Source organism: Microcaecilia unicolor, chromosome 3, assembly GCF_901765095.1.
Source record: "Microcaecilia unicolor chromosome 3, aMicUni1.1, whole genome shotgun sequence".
Lineage (NCBI taxonomy): Eukaryota > Metazoa > Chordata > Amphibia > Gymnophiona > Siphonopidae > Microcaecilia > Microcaecilia unicolor.
In genome coordinates, this window is record NC_044033.1 from 177844776 (window position 1) to 177860242 (window position 15467).

Sequence of the window (15467 nt, forward strand, 5' to 3'; positions counted from 1 at the left end):
ACATGCCAGGACACCAACCGGGCACCCTAGGGGGCACTGCAGTGGACTTCAGAAATTGCTCCCAGGTGCATAGCTCCCTTACCTTGGGTGCTGAGCCTCCCAACCCCTCCCCAAAAAAACTCACTCCCCACAACTGTACACCACTACCATATCCCTAAGGGGTGAAGGGGGGCACCTATATGTGGGTACAGTGGGTTTGTGGTGGGTTTTGAAGGGCTCACATTTACCCTTCAAGTGTAACAGGTAGGGGGGGTGGGCCTGGGTCCGCCTGCCTGAAGTGCACTGCACCCACTAAAACTGCTCCAGTGACCTGCATGCTGCTGTCATGGAGCTGGGTATGACATTTGAAGCTGGCATAGAGGCTGGCAAAAACATTTTAAAGTGTTTTTTTAGGGTGGGAGGGGGTTAGTGACCACTGGTGGAGTAAGGGGAGGTCATCCCCGATTCCCTCCGGTGGTCATCTGGTCAGTTCAGGCACCTTTTTGAGGCTTGGTCATGAAAAAATGGACCAAGTAAAGTCGGCCAAGTGCTCGTCAGGGACACCCTTCTTTTTTCCATTATCGGCCGAGGATTCCCATCTGTTAAGCACACCCCAGTCCTACCTTTGCTACGCCTCTGACACGCCCCGTGAACTTTGGTCGTCCCTGCGACGGAAAGCAGTTGAGGGTGTCCAAAATTGACTTTCGATTATGCCGATTTGGGCGACCCTGAGAGAAGGAAAGCCCATCTCCCGATTTGTGTCGGAAAATGGGCGCCCTTCTCTTTCGAAAATAAGCCTGATAGGCACCTACTTTCTCTCTTAAACTACAAATTACCTTCTCTGGGGTCGATATTCAGACCGTGGGGCCAGGTCCGCCAAGAGACATAGCCGGGGCAGAACTGGACTGCCATAAGCCGCGGCCCCCACTTGTGCCACCCACCCACTCGCACCGCTGCCCCCTCCACTCACATCGCATCTCCCGCCCACCCCCTTACCCTTCTGTATTAGCCTCCAAGGGGAGAGGGGAGCCCAGGCCTGGCACCAGCAAGCTGCTTCCTGTGTGTCTGCTCCCATGTCTGTCCTCTCCTGCTCCTGTCCATGCTGCAAGTCGGAACCCAGATGATTGCATTAACGCGATATCACGCTAATGCAATCATCTGGGTCCTGGGCGGCACACAGGAGCAGGGGAGGACAGACCCAGAAGCAGGCAACAAGAAGAAGCTTGCTGGCACTGGTCCCGGGACCCCTCTTGGAGGCCGGGCCTGGGGAATTTTGCCCCCCCCCCCCAGCGGCCCTGCATGGGACGCAGCCCAGCTAACTCCTGCAGTCGGCAGTGAGACCAGATATTCAATTCCGGGCCTTTCTGGTGACCAGCATTCATTATCTGGTTTATTTAACTGGCTAAGTCAATATTCAGCGCTGGCTGGTTCAGTTTAAACCAGCCAAAGATAAGCCTGCTATTCTGGTGGCCCAATTTGGTCACCAAACTTAGCTGGCGACGTGCTGAATATTAGCAGATAGCTGGTTATTTCATAGTAACATAGTAACATAGTAGATGACGGCAGAAAAAGACCTGCATGGTCCACCCAGTCTGCCCAACAAGATAAACTCACATGTGCCATTTTTTGTGTATACCTTACCTTGATTTGTACCTGTCTTTTTCAGGGCACAGACCGTATAAGTCTGCCCAGCACTATCCCCGCCTCCCAACCACCAGCCCCGCCTCCCACCACCGGCTCTGGCACAGACCGTATAAGTCTGCCCAGCACTATCCCCACCTCCCAACCACCAGCCCTGCCTCCTACCACCGGCTAAGCTTCTGGGGATCCCTTCCTTCTGAGCAGGATTCCTTTATGTTTATCCCACGCATGTTTGAATTCCGTTACCGTTTTCCTCTCTACCACCTCCCGCGGGAGGGCATTCCAAGCATCCACCACTCTCTCCGTGAAAAAATACTTCCTGACATTTTTCTTGAGTCTGCCCCCCTTCAATCTCATTTTATGTCCTCTTGTTCTACCGCCTTCCCATCTCCGGAAAAGGTTCGTTTGCAGATTCATACCTTTCAAATATTTGAACGTCTGTATCATATCACCCCTGTTTCTCCTTTCCTCCAGAGTATACATGTTCAGATCAGCAAGTCTCTCCTCATACGTCTTGTAATGCAAATCCCATGCCATTCTCGTAGCTTTTCTTTGCACCGCTTCCATTTTTTTAACATCCTTCACAAGATACAGCCTCCAAAACTGAACACAATACTCCAGGTGGGGCCTCACCAACATCTTATACAGGGGTATTAAAACCTCTTTTCTTCTGCTGGTCACACCTCTCTCTATACAGCCTAGCAATCTTCTAGCTATGGCCACCGCCTTGTCACACTGTTTCATCGCCTTCAGGTCCTCAGATACTATCACCCCAAGATCCCTCTCCCCGTCCGTACCTATCAGACTTTCACCGCCTAACACATACGTCTCCAGTGGATTTCTACTCCCTAAGTGCATCACTTTGCATTTCTTCGCATTGAATTTTAATTGCCAAACATTAGACCATTCTTCTAGCTTCTGCAGATCTTTTTTCATGCTTTCCACTCCCTCCGGAGTGTCCACTCTGTTGCAAATCTTGGTGTCATTCGCAAAAAGGCAAACTTTACCTTCTAACCCTTCGGCAATATCATTCACAAATATATTGAATAGAATCGGCCCCAGCACCGATCCCTGAGGCACTCCACTACTCACCTTTCTCTCCTCCGAGCGAACTCCATTTACCACCACCCTCTGGTGTCTGCCCGTCAGCCAGTTCCTAATCCAGTTCACCACTTCGGGTCCTATCATCAGCCTGTCCAGTTTATTCAAGAGCCTCCTGTGGGGAACCGTGTCAAAAGCTTTACTGAAATCTAAGTAGATTACATCCATAGCACGTCCTTGATTTAATTCTCCGGTCACCCAGTCAACCAGTTATCCACTAAGAGCTGACTGTTAGGTTAATTCAGCAGGAGATAACTGGCTATCTCCTGCTGAATATTTGCGGATAGCCGGTTAAGCACTATTTAACCGGCCAGGAGCTGTTCCTGGCTGGTTAAATAATGCTGAATATCAGAGGGTCTATGTCTATGGGAACTGACCTTGATGAATCAGGAACGTCTATTACTTTGGCAATATGGGGCAGATTCTATACATGGTGCCTAAAAAAATCAGCGCTGAAATCAGAGCCGACTAAGTGCATGCTATAATCGGCACCTAGATTTAGGAACCGATCACAGAATACGCTTAGTTGCTATTTCAGCACTTAAATCTACGCACATCCATTTACATCAAGGAAAACATGGCGTAAATCCTGGCAGTAGATTTAGCTGCATTGGGCCATATTCTATAACTAGACATAGAAATTTCAGAATGCTCATGAAACGTCCTTTTCCCTGCCCATAGCCACACCCCTTTTTGCCTGCATGCAATAGAAGTTCAGCGCACATCATTATAGGCTACACTTAGCGAGTTGTGCGCCTAAATTATAATCAGTGCCAATTAGTGCTCATTTTTGCTTGTTAAGTGCTGTTATCAGCACTCATGAGCTTGTTAAATTGTGCACATTGTTACGGAATCCACATTGATTTCGGCGCAGATCTTTAGGCACACTATATAGAATCCGGGGGTATGTGTGTAAATTGCCATTCCAGTAAAGTTTCTTGAATCTTGAATCTCCCCCCAGAAACCAGAAAGGAGCTTTCTCCTTGCTACATTGATCTATTGATTGTACTAATTAAATAAAACAATTTGTTGCCCTGGAAAGCCAGATTAAGACAAACATAGTTGGGTCGATATTCAAAGCAATTTAGCCAGCTAACTTTGGGAATTAACTGGATAAATCATGCCCTTTAAATGGCAAATAGTTAAATTTTTAACTGGACAATAAGTTTAGAAGGGGCAAGAGGCATAAATATTCAGCACTATAAACAGTTAAGTCTGTTCAGAAAAATAGCTGTTCCTAAAGATAACTGGATAATGTTATCTGGTTAACTGCAACTGGGTATTTTCTAAATTGCAGACTTGGGAGGGATATTTATTTATTTATTTGTTGCATTTGTATCCCACATTTTCCCACCTATTTGCAGGCTCAATGTGGCTTACATTGTGCCGGAGTGGCGATCGCTGTTTCCGGGTTGAGAAATACAAAGTGATATTGCATTAGAGTTCATAAATGATAAGGTAAATTACAAAGTAGTTTTGTATTAAAGATCATAAATGATAAAGTAGATTATAGAGTAAGTTTGATGATCAAATATAGAAAGTTCATATCCTGCATGAGAAGTAGAGTGGTAGTGAGTAATGCGTAGCATTCAATGAAGCAGTCAAGTGTAGAGAGTTCCATTTTGCGGAAACAGGAGGGCGGGACCAGAGGCAGAGCTAAGAGAGAAGGGAAGGCAGGCTGAAGCGCTGACTCGCCGAGCCTGCTCGCCTTTCACTGCTGCCGCCGGAACCCAGAGGTAAGATGACTTTTAAATGCTGGGCAGCACACAGGAAGGCGAGGGGCAGGCGGAGGACTATTTTGAGGGAGAAGAGGGCAGGCAGCGCAGGTCGAGCTGGCTCCTGGCTGTGAACTTCCGGTTCAGGAGGGTCAAATATTGGGGGTGCTCGAGCACCCCCAGCAACCACGGAGTCGGCGCCTATGCCTTACGGTAACACTACAGGGGCAATTCTGTAAGTGGGCACCTCTGTTTAGGCACCCTGGTGCCATGTGGTAAGATCCTGTTCTATAACAGCATCTGGGCACCCATATTCAATTATAGAACACTAGTGTAACCTGGTATCAGTGTTACCATTACATTTATGCACCTGCAGTAACAGGGCTGGAGTATCTGTGGTCACATAAACATGGCAAGGGCATTTGTAACTTACAGTATTCTGTATGCATGTGAGTAGGATTCCCACCCATGTGTACGCACTACGCCACTTAACTGCATCCTCATAGAATAACGCTTAGGCATCTGGAATTGCCCTATATATATCATATTTAAACTACTACTACTACTTATCATTTCTATATTTAAAGCCATGAACCTCTTTTCTGGTGTGAAAGGGCTTCAGAAGTGGTCTTTAAACTGCTGACATCATAAGCAGCTTTCAGGATAATTCCTGACTTGGAGGCTTAACAGATCTTAAATAAACGTCTGCTGCTGTGAACAGCCACCACAAGCAGGTGATCCAGGGCAGATACAACTCATGACTCAGAGGTGCATTTAGGGGAGAAGTTAGCTACTGTTGAGACGGGTTATTTTACTGTTAACCTATGTGATTCGTAACTAGGTCTGATTGCATAAAATGAGACCTGCGCTCAAATAGCTCAATTTAATGGTGCATTAACACTTCTTAACCAAAGCCCGCGTTGATAAGTCTCCCCCCTTAGTGTGAAGAGTTCTAGTCTCTGTTAACCAGAGCTGATATTGTGATGTTACAATGTCTCATTCCACCAATGCCTATCAGTGATGTCACAATGACTTCATTTTCCTACACTTGGCTCACTTTTATTACATACAGCAGTGATTTCCATTTCTAGAGGCATTTCTTTTTTCATTTATAAAGGGGAAAGTTATCAACATGGGCTACTGTTAAGACGTGTTATTTTACTGTTAAGCCCAGTTATTAGTAACTAGGTCTCACTGCATAAAAATAACATGTTTCAACGGTTCCCTCTGCGTGGATCGCGGAGCTTACGGCGGAAGTGTCCTCCGTGATGGAAGAGCTTTTTGAACGGCGGCTTTCTCCCATACAAGCTAAGCTGGAGCAAGTGCAAGTCCAGCTTCTTGATCTTTCCCGTGACTGCACGGGGTTTCAGATGCGGGTGAGTGATGTGGAAGACAGGGTGTCTGCGGTGGAAGCTTCGCAAGCCCTAGACACGAAGCAGTTGCAGGTGTTGGAGGAGAAAATTGAAGATCTGGAAAACAGATCTAGAAGAAACAACCTTCGTGTGGTGGGCTTGTCAGAAAGTGTGTCGGAGCAGGGTTTGGAGGTTTTTTTAGCCCGTTGGATTGCCAGCGAACTAAGTCTCCCAGAATCCTCAAGGCCCCTGCAAGTAGAGCGGGCCCATCGCCTGGGTTTCAAAACTCAGGGAGCAAACAAGCCAAGAGTGATCATAGCTCGTTTTCTACATTATACTCAGAAGCAGGAAGTACTGCAGCTGCTCAGAGCCGGGAAATCATTGGCATATGAAGGATCCCCAGTGCGCTGTTTTCAGGACTATTCGGCAGGGGTGGCAGCAAAACGGCGCCAGTTTTCGGATGTCTGTTCCGCACTGTTTCACAGACATATTAAATTTGTGCTGCAATATCCTGCCAAACTGCGAGTAACACATAATGGCAGCACTAGAGTGTATGAATCGGCGGGAGCAGCCAGGGAATTTCTACAGCAGTTGGACACATCAGTCATAGAGACTAGCTGAGCTGCTCTTGGAGTGTATATATCTGTAGTCTTGTGGAAGTGGACTGCTGGTGGCTCGTGCTGATAACAACTTGTTTGCTTCTTTTCAGCAGAGACACTGTGCAGTGGATGCACAATTGGCCTGACCGGAGAGAACTTACTCAGTTTTAGTTGCAGGGTTTCTATTTGCGCTGCATGTGCTGTGCACTGTTCCTGGTGTGTACAGACTTTACTTGTTTAGTTTAACCCAGGGGTTATTTGTTTATTTACTTACTATTTGGAGGGAGGAGGGAGGACTTCGGAAGTGATGGTCCTAGTTGGAGGGCCTAAGTATAGGTGGAGAAGGGGTGTGGGGAGGGGGGAAGGGGAATGTGTGGGGAGGGGGGAAGGGGAAGGTGTGGGGAGGGGGGAGGGGTGGGGGAGAAAGGGGGAGGGGCAGGAGTGGGGGGAGAGTGAGTGTTAGGTAGAAGCCAAGTTCTTGGGAGGGGGTACATCTGGGTGGAGAGTTGGAGCTACATGATGGAGAGTTGGATGTGGGAGGCTGGAGGGGATAGGGGCTGGGATGTTCCCTTTGGCTGCAAGTACAAGTACAGTTTTTTTATGGAGGTGGTCACATTCCTCAATTTACCGCCATAGTACGCATTATATCGTGGAATGTGGGTGGAGTGAATTCGCCAATCAAACGATCTAAGATTTTGCAGAATTTACAGAGGCAGAGGTCCGATATTGCACTCCTTCAGGAGACACACTTGGATCAGATAGAGCATGCCAAGCTTTGCACTTGGTGGGTTGGGAGCTGTATAGCGGCTCATGCACAGGGGAAAAAGGGTGGTGTGGCGGTGCTGTTCAGAAAAGGTGTGGCATCGTCGATCAACCCACTTTTGGTTGACGTAGCAGGACGTTACGTCATTTTGGAAGCATTGGTTGGGAGGCAAAAGCTGTTAATTTGTAACGTGTATGCCCCTAATAGATATGACCCTGGGTTCTTTCAACCCTTGGTAACATTTTTGCTAAAGCAACCGCATTCTGCCATAGTGGTGGGGGGAGATTTCAATGCTGTCTGGGACCCCTCCTTGGACAGGTCGGCCGTGGGGACATCTTCCCCATATTATAATAACAGAGGACTTTTGCAGTTAGGCCAGCTGGTAGACCTTATTGATGTTTGGCGAGTTTTGCATCCGGGAGAAAAAGATTATACTCACCTCTCGCGGGCTCACTCTACCCAGTCGCGAATAGATTATGTTTTGACGTCTCGTCAGATGTTTGGTGAGGTGTGTGGAGCGGATATGCAGTGTCAGATCATGCATGGGTCAGTGTGGATTGGGAACCGAGAAGTGCGGTTAAGCAAGGGAATAGATGGCTGTTTCCTTTAGAGTTCAGTCATGATCCAAAGCTTAAGGGACGTTTACAAAGTAGTTGGAAAATGTATGTTGAATGTAATCAGGAGCACAGGGACGACCCAGTTTTGTTTTGGGAAGCGGCAAAGGCGGTTCTCAGAGGTGAAGTTATTAGCCATGCGCATTTTGTGCGGAAGGCCCGGGATAGAGAGATTTTACGTTTAAGCAAGTATCTTTGTCAAGAGCGCAAAAGGTTTGGGGAGACACACGCGGAGTGCCATAGACTGAGAATGTTAGAACTACAATCGGCATTGAATGAACTCCTGCATAAGAGGGCGCATAAATCGCAAACCTACTATCGTTACTCACTTTATAAATACGGAAATAAAATGGGAAAGTTGATGGCAAGACTAATCAGGCCACGGGGAGGAAATAGAAATATTCTCTCTCTTAGGAGGGAGGGGGGAGGTCTCCATACGTCTGATAAGGCTATCTGTGACACCTTCCGGGCTTTTTACAAAGCTTTGTATGCCCCTCCAATGGATGATGGTCTAACAAGTCAGATGTATTTAGATAATCTTAAATTGCCAAGAATCACACAGGAAGAACTGGCCTGCCTTAATCAGTCAATTACTGAAGAGGAGGTCAATATGGTCATAGCTCGTAGCCCGTTGCTGAAAGCCCCGGGACCCGATGGTCTTCGAGTGGAATTCTACAAATTGTTGGGAAGTGACGTAGTACCTACTATAACCAGGTTTTTGAATCATGTAATAGAGAGTCGGGCGTTACCCTCCTGTTTGAACAGAGCGCAGATCATAGTGTTGCTTAAGCCTGGGAGGGATCCTTTAGAGCCGACATCTTATCGCCCTATCTCTTTGCTGAACTATGACACAAAGTTATTAGCAAAAATCCTGGCTAATAGGTTGGCGCACTTGCTGCCTAGATTGTTACATGAAAGTCAAGTGGGGTTTGTGGGAGGTAGGTCAGTGAGCAAGAACTTACGGGCGATTTTGACCTCTTTGGAACATTGCTCGCAACGGGATTTAGCATCATTACTAATCAGCTTTGATGCGGAAAAAGCTTTTGATAAGGTTCATTGGGATTTCCTTTTTGCAACTTTAGAACGTTATGGATTCTCTGGGTGGCTTGTTGAAGCAATCCGCGTATTATATGCTAATCCCAGTGCAACATTATTGGTGAATGGCCTTGAATCGGAAAGCTTTTCGATCCAGCGGGGTACTAGGCAGGGGTGCCCTTTATCTCCGCTTCTCTTTGTTTTAGTCTTAGATCCCCTTATTAGAGATATTATGGTGAATCCCGTGATCCGGGGAGTTCGTGTGGGCTCTCACATGTTCAAGGTCTCAGCTTTTGCAGATGATCTCTTGGTACATCTCACGAATCCGAGGGAGTCGTTGGAGGCGTTGTTAGAGACGTTTTGAGAATATGGAGATTATGCGGGTTTTCGGTTAAATTTAGACAAATCTGAAGTTTTGGCCACCCCAGCAGTACAACAGTGGAACTGGGGACCAGAGTTCCCATTGCAGTGGGCTACTAAGTCTTTCAAATATCTAGGCATTCGGCTTGTCATGAATACCTCTGAACTTTACCAAATAAATGTTAAGATCTTGCTAGAGGACACTAAGGCTAAGTTGGATGCTTGGATGCATCTCCCTTTGTCGTTAACGGGCCGCATAAATTTGATAACGATGGTTTTATTTCCCCGTTGGTTGTATGTTTTACAAATTTTGCCTCTTCGATTGCTGCAGAAAGATCTGAAAAGGGTAACGCGACTTTTTTGTCATTTTTGTTGGGCGGGGAAAAAACCTAAAGTAAATCAGGATTTATTAGTTGGGAGTTGGAGACAGGGTGGTATAGGTTTCCCAGATTTGTTCTTATACAATCAAGCATGTTTGCTGCGCCATCTGGGGGACTGGTTGGAATCCACTCAATTTTACACACCCACAAACTTAGAACAAGCTTTATTTGCCCCTTACGATATAATGGCGCTTCTGCACCTGCCTCATAATAAAATACCCCCCAGGCTTAAAAATAGTGTTTTGTTGCAGCCGCTTCGTGAGGTGTGGCATTGGTGGGTGCGTCATTTAGGGGGAAAACCCCATATCACTGACTTATTACCAATTATGGGAAATGTCATGTTTCCAGCAGGAATGGACAATCCGATTTTTGGCACCTGGGCGCAGAAGGGAATTGTGCAATTAGAGCATTTGCTGCAAGATGATGGGGAGGAGTTGCCATTTGAAGCTCTACAAGACAGGGTGGGAGTGGCCTGGGGTAATAGGTTTGCATTTGCACAAGTCAAGCATTATATGAAGTCCTTGCATCAGGCCTCCTTGAGGGGCCGTTGGGGGAACCGGATTCGTGGTTTTTTTGAAGAGCTGGTACCTGATAGGCATTTGGTCTCTGATTTGTATGGGGCTCTGGTTCGGCGTATACCACAGAGAAGATATGAGGGCCTCAAGCATAAATGGGAGCAAGATCTGGGATATTCCTTGACATCATGGAATGTGGAGGCTACTTTACTAGGATTAAGGCGGTTAGTAAAGGATGAAAGATTAAGAGAATGTGGGTACAGGATAGTCCTTCGGGGTTATATGTCCACAGAGCAGCGGGCTCATGTGTTGGGTTTGGTTAGTACTGCCTGTTCCAAATGTGGGGGGGTTCCAGGCTCCTTCTACCATGCATTATGGCAATGCCCAAAAGTGCGTGCATTTTGGCAGCGGATACGAGGGTTTCTGATCAGACTAGGATATAAAATACAGGGAACGGAGGGCCAGTTTTTGCTTGATCGACCAAGAGCTTTTTCCCCTTTGTGTGCTCCAGCAACTCTGTTATGTAGAAAGTTGTGTTTGGTGGCTCGAAAGTGTATAATGCAATATTGGACCTCATCGGAAGCACCTGCCTACTGGCATTGGCGCAATCAGGTGCATCAATTAGCTTCTTGGGAGGCTAGAGATTCAAAATTATCGCCTAAACGTAGGAAACAATTTCTTCAGATATGGATGTCTTATCTTCAGGTGCTCAGCCCAAGGGGTAGAAGCTTGCTTATTAATGCTCATTGAGGATGGTATGACATAGTTCTGATGTATTTACTTGTAACCACTCAGTTAGCAGTAAGTAGGTTCCCGAGACTAAGTACTAGGGGGGAGGAGGGGTTGGAGGGGGTGGGGGGGGGGGGGAGGGAATTTTACATGTTGTATAGTTTAACCGCGATATGTATGTACGATGTTATGAGTATGTTATGTTGTTTACCTTTGTTATAACAATCAATAAAACTTAAATTAAAAAAAATAAAAATAAAAATAACATGTTTTAAAATAGTAGCCCAAGTTAATAATTTCCTCGCTGAGGGGACCATTTACAAAGACACACTGAAAAACGGCCTGCGGTAGTGTAGACACATGTTTTGGGTGCATGCAAAATCATTTTTCAGCGCACCTGTAAAAAATGTCTTTTTAAACATTTTTGCCGAAAATGGACATACGGCAAAATGAAAATTGCTGCGCATCCATTTTGGGTCTGAGACCTTACCACCAGCCATTGACCTAGTAGTTTAAGTCTCACGCGGTAACCAGGCGGTAATGACCTACGTGCGTCAAATGCCACTTGGCGTGCGCCCAATATGCGTGTCCGAAAATAAAAATTAATTTTCAGACGTGCATATTGGATGCACACCAAAAATGAAATTACTACAAGAGCCACGTGGTAGCTGGGTGGTAACTCCATTTTGGCGCGCACTGGGAGCGCATAGATGCTTACGTAGCTTAGTAAAAGGGCCCCTTAATATGAAGAGTTTCATTCTCTGGTAACCAGAGCTGATATTGTGATGCCACAATGCCTCATTCTACCAATGCCTAAGAGCCAACCTCATCAGTGATGCCACAATGACTTCAGTGTCCTATACTTGGCTCACTTTTATTACATACAGCAGTGTATTCCATTTCTAGAGACATTTCGTTTTTCATTTATAAAGGTCATCAACTTGGATGACCATTAAGACATGCTATTTTACTTTTAAGTCCAGTTATTAATAACTGGGTCTCACTACATAAAAATAACATGTCTTTAACAGTAGCCCATGTTAATAACTTCCTCCCTTAATATGAAGAGTTTCAGTCTCTGGTAACCAGAGCTGATATTGTGATGTCACAATGCCTCATTCTACCAATGCCTAAGAGCCAGCCTCATCAGTGATGCCACAATGACTTCATTGTCCTATACTTGGATCACTTTTATTACATATAGCAGTGATTTAAATTTCTGAAGACATTTCTTTTTAGTTTAATTAAGAAGAGAAATTATCAACATGGGCTACTGTTAAGATGGGATATTTTACTGTTAGCCCCAGTTATTAGTAACTAGGTCTTATTGCATAAAATGGGATCTGGGCTAAAATAGCACAAGTTAGTAGCAAAATAACCCATTTTAACAGTAGCCCACATTAATAACTTCCCCTCAGGTCTTTAGCTCATGCCTTTTGCAGTTGTAGCTTGAGGCAAGTTGCATTCAGGTACAGTACGGCTTGCAATCTAACGTCTTTCTTTTTGTATGTCTTCCTTTCTTTTATTGACTTGTAAACAAGTTTATCTTGCAAAACAGTAAAAAAAAAAAAAAAAAAAGCAATGGAAGTATAAGTAATTTGCCCAAGATCACAAGGAGCTGTAGTAGGATTTGAATCCTGACTTTCCTGGTTCTCGGTTCACTTCTCTAACCACTAGACTAGTCCCCCACTCTACTAAGATGTGACAAACCAAATCCACATAATTCTGCTCTATGTAAAAACATGTCCTGCTCCAATCTGGGGGTGTTAAGATGTAACTATGGGGCCCTTTTACTATAGGGTTGCCACGTGGCAACCCGGAACTACCGCTGGCCTAACGCAGGTGCCAGCGGTAGTTCCAACCCCAGTAAGTGCTATTTCCAGAGCTATAGAAAATCAGGTCTGATTTTCTAGTGCAGGGGTTAACCAGCAGTAATCAGGCAGCGCCGTGCGCTGCCCGGTTATCGCTAGGTTAGCACAGGATCCCTTACCGCTACCTTAATGGGTGGCATTATGTGCTCCCCTCCCCCCTAAAATGGTCATGCAGCAAGTGCAAACTTACTGCACGGCCATTTATGTTCTGAATTAGATAACGATCCCATCATTGGTTTTACTTACCCCACCTCCCCATTCCCCCTCTACTCATCCCATCCTTCTCTTCTTCATCTCCCCTTTATTTTATCCCTCCTTACCCCTTTTCTCCCAAATTATACTATCCTATCCTGTCTACCCTCTCTTATACTAATCATACATTATCAAGATCAACTTATCATACACTTTCAAGTTCAACTTATAATGTTTTGAAATTTCTATTATATGACTTTGTATTTCAAATTACTATGTAAGCCGCATTGAGCCTGCATTGTGTGGGAAAGCATGGGATACAAATGTAATAGATAAATACATTTTATTGGCCTTTTCACCCGCATAGGGCCCCTTTTACTGCAGCTTAGTAAAAGATCCCCTATGTCACAAAAGTGCAAAGGGCTACATCAGCACAGCCAACACCATTCTGACAGTGTACCCAACAGGATCAGACCACACTTGAAAAATTGTATCAGATTTCACACAGGCTTTGTGTTCTCCCTTATTGCACTACATTCTCCCACAGATGAGAGAAAAAAAATTGAAAAACGTGTGTGGTAGTATGATGCAGGGGGGAGGGGAAGAGCAATGCATAATATACAGAGGTCATATTTTTGTTTGTTTTCTACTGTTTCACCACAACCCATATCTGAATAATTACTGGATTTTATTAGTGTAGATATTAATGGCATGAAGACAAAAAAGAAGGCACAGGTTTGACTCTTTCTGTGTGTGCTGCTTCTCTTGAAATGATCTGTCTGAGGTTTCCGGGGGAGGCAGGGAGTCTGCTCCCTATTACCGTGCTGAACAAATTAATTATCTGGATTCCTCTAAAGCAAATAAGCATAGCAAAATATAAGAGCCAAAAATGAAAACTTCAGCAAATAAGAAAGGAAATAATGCTGTTGTATAAGGTTCTCTCCCATCATTTAATTACAGCAAGTACAAATTATTTTAAGTTACCTCAACATATACAACAGAAATGCATATGCATAACCCCATTTATACACACTTGACTCTCTCTCTCTCATTATATGGGAGGGTAATTCTATAAAATGGGCATTATGGACTAGATTCAGTAAAAAGGAGCAGTATTCTATAAATGGCACTCTGAGATGGGCCCCGGTTATAGAATAACGCTTAGCGCCAGAATCCATACCCAATTTTTGGCACAAGGATTTACTCCAGAACTCAAAACCATACCTTATAAAACTTTTTAATTATACATCATTTATAAACATAAATTATCACCCCAAACACTCTTAGACCTTTCCTTAATACCATTCAGACCACATAATCCAGTATAACAAGAAGATCACAAAATCTTAACAAATTAGTCCATATGGTATGGTTTAGAGCTCTGGAATAATATAGTTTTATTTATGTTAATGTAAAATTTGTTCCAGTTTATCCTCGCTTATCCCCTGTACTGGGTTGCTTGCCCACCTAACAAAACTTACTCATGAGTTTGTTTAAAGCCTGAATTTCTTTGCGCAGAAAGCGTAAGGGGAGAGTTTGGAAAATGGAGGTCCAACGAGGAAAAAGAATCATGTAAAACAATTGAATATGGCCCATCGAAGAGAAAGGAAGGTGAGCCCAGAGATCAAATTGTCGCTGGGTATCCTGCAAAAGTTTATCGATATTCGAGCGATACAGCCAGGCCAGGTCTATTGCTAGTTTTACTCCCAAATAACAAGAGTCTTGTGCCCATCAGAGGGGAAAAAAACTCCCCTACTCCTGCTACAGAGTTTCAGAGTTGGCCAACACTTCTGGCATCCAAATTTAAATGAAATCCAGCAAAATCACCATACTCTCAAAAGCTTTCCAATAAATTAGGCAAAGAGGTCTGCAGATTCTGAAGGTACACCAGGAGGTCATCCACAAATGCTGCCACCTTGAAACCCACAGCCCCCATGGTAAGACTGATGATACCCAGGTTGTCAAGAATTTGTCTAATTAGTGGATCGAGAGTAAGCACAAAGAGCAGAGGATACAGTGGGCAACCCTGATGGATGCCCCGCTGAACCGCAGAGGCCGGAGTGAGTTGACCATTGACCCAAAATCTGGCTCGAGGTTGACTGTATAGAGCGGAAATGGCTTGTGCAATACAACCCTGCATCGCATAGGCCTGAAGTACCCCTTATCTGCAGAGCAATCAGATACTACAGACCCTGAGGCAGAATGTGAAACTTGGGCCGAAGTCGGACCGTGGATGGTATTTCTCATGACTGCAAATTTCAAAAGATAAGTGCTGGATGATCCGTTGTTTAACAAAAGTAGAAACGATTCATATTTATGAATATTTTTTGAAAATACTGAGCAGTTGCCGTTTATTAAAAGTAGGAGGTTTTTTACCTATGATGATTTAAGGGTCCTCCCTTATGTTAGTCATCTAACGAAGGAGCATTTCCCTTTGAATTTGAGGTTTTTCCTCCTAATGAATAAACATATTTCAAGATTATCTGAGGATATCTTGTATTGCTATATTATTAAGGAGTAGTGTCATAAGATCTTTTTAGAGATCACATGGACAAAAATAAATGGAATATATTCTAGAACTAATTAACAAATTTGTAAGAAAGTAGTTGGACCGATGATAA